Here is a 1,731-nt window from a genome sequence, read left to right on the forward strand (position 1 = left end):
TTACATTTAATCTTTCTTAGCATTAGGAGAGTATTATTTTGTACAGGCTCAGAAACAAATCTCCCGAAATTCCTCCCTGATGCTCCCTTCAGGCTGAAAATGCATTGCAGGGTGGCTGCAGTGACTTAATTCTAGTTGGCAGAGCCCTGGCCACACACTAATTTCATTAGCCTCAAACTCCTGGATTTGAAAGATCCACTGAATATGATTCCTGTCCTCTGACATGTCACTTACTAACCAATTCAGTGTGCATACAGAGGAGAGAAAGGACTTGCTCAGCTCTGGCCCACCGGCAGGCAGATGAGAATTCCCAGTCAGAGACACTGTTTACATCTGAGTGGTCATTCTTGCCCGGGTCCTCATTTTCAGGAAGGAACTTCAATCCAGGCTTTGCTGGCAGCTGCAGCATTTGTTACATCCATTACCAGCTCCTTGTTCCTTCCTGCCCCCCAGTGCTTAGCATCCCCCATTTCAGTCACTAAGTCTTCCTTCCCCCAGCCTAGAAGCTTACCTCACCATAAATTTTTATCTCAAATGATAGGTTTGGCACATTTCCCCACAGCAACCCACAGGGACTGGGGAAAAGAAAACTCAAATCTCTGGAGAGCTAAGAATTCAACCATTTAGAGGAGTTTCTTTTATACAGGACAGTCTTCATTGAGCTGAACCCTGCAATCCCAGAGAAGATTCACCTACCCGTTCTTTTCCTCTTTCCCTAAAGTGACTGTGTCTTTGAACAAGGGGTCTGTGTTCCACTATTCTCTCTATTCATTTTGCAGGTTTACAGAGGCTGGGAAACTGGGGGCTGGACTTACATGCCAGGAGCTTCTAAGATCACACGCAAAAATAAGGCTACTGGAAGAGATTGTTGGAATCTATCTCTGTATATTTGAACATGGGCAGTGGTTAACCAGGATGCTCACACCAAGCTTATATCCAGCTTGCAGCACAAGCTACAAGTTGGTGCATCCCTCCTACTACCAGCCTCTTCTCAATAAATGCAGGTGAAAACTGGGGGCTCTTTTCCCTCAGCTGTTCAATCCAACATGAATAGCTGCAATTTGCAAATTAGAGGAAAATGACAGTGTTTTCTCTGAATGGTTTTGGTCCCAACGCACACTGCTAATGCTGGCATTCAGTTCCTTTCCTTCCCAGTCCAGGGAAGGGGGGAACTAACCATAAGGCAAGCGTTCTCTTTTCTTGCAAGTGCCTCAGATCCACACACCGGAGAAGGAATCAGCTCCCCCTGGAATCTTTTTCAGCAAACACAATCCTTCACCTAGTCTGCAAGCTCTCTCTTGACTTTAAGATTTCACTCTTTTTTCGACAGGCAGGCCCATCTGCAAGCTCCCAAGCTCCAAGTGAAGGCGCCAAAATAATTTTTTAAATGTCAAACAGCAAATGTGCCTTCAACCCCCAGAGCTCCAGTAAAAATACTGTGAGTTGCCCCTGTGGTTCTCAGGTGACCTCTGGCCTATCCTCCCTGCAGCGCTGCCTCCTCAGGTTCTCTAGTTTAAGCTCAGAGGTAAAGGAAGTGCTTCTGGGTTTTGCTTCCGACAACCCAGGCTCTTCCTGAAAGCATTACCTCAAAGTGAAGGCTGCCCAGAAGCACTTTTGGCCTTGCAAACATCTAGAGGTGGCATACTCAACAGGTGCTAGGGATGCTCAGAGGCTCAGAGGGGCCATACCAGGCTGCAGCTTTAGACAGGCACCCCTCCTTCTGGCACAAAC

This window comes from Stenella coeruleoalba, assembly GCF_951394435.1.
Source record: "Stenella coeruleoalba genome assembly, chromosome: 17".
Classification (NCBI taxonomy): domain Eukaryota; kingdom Metazoa; phylum Chordata; class Mammalia; order Artiodactyla; family Delphinidae; genus Stenella; species Stenella coeruleoalba.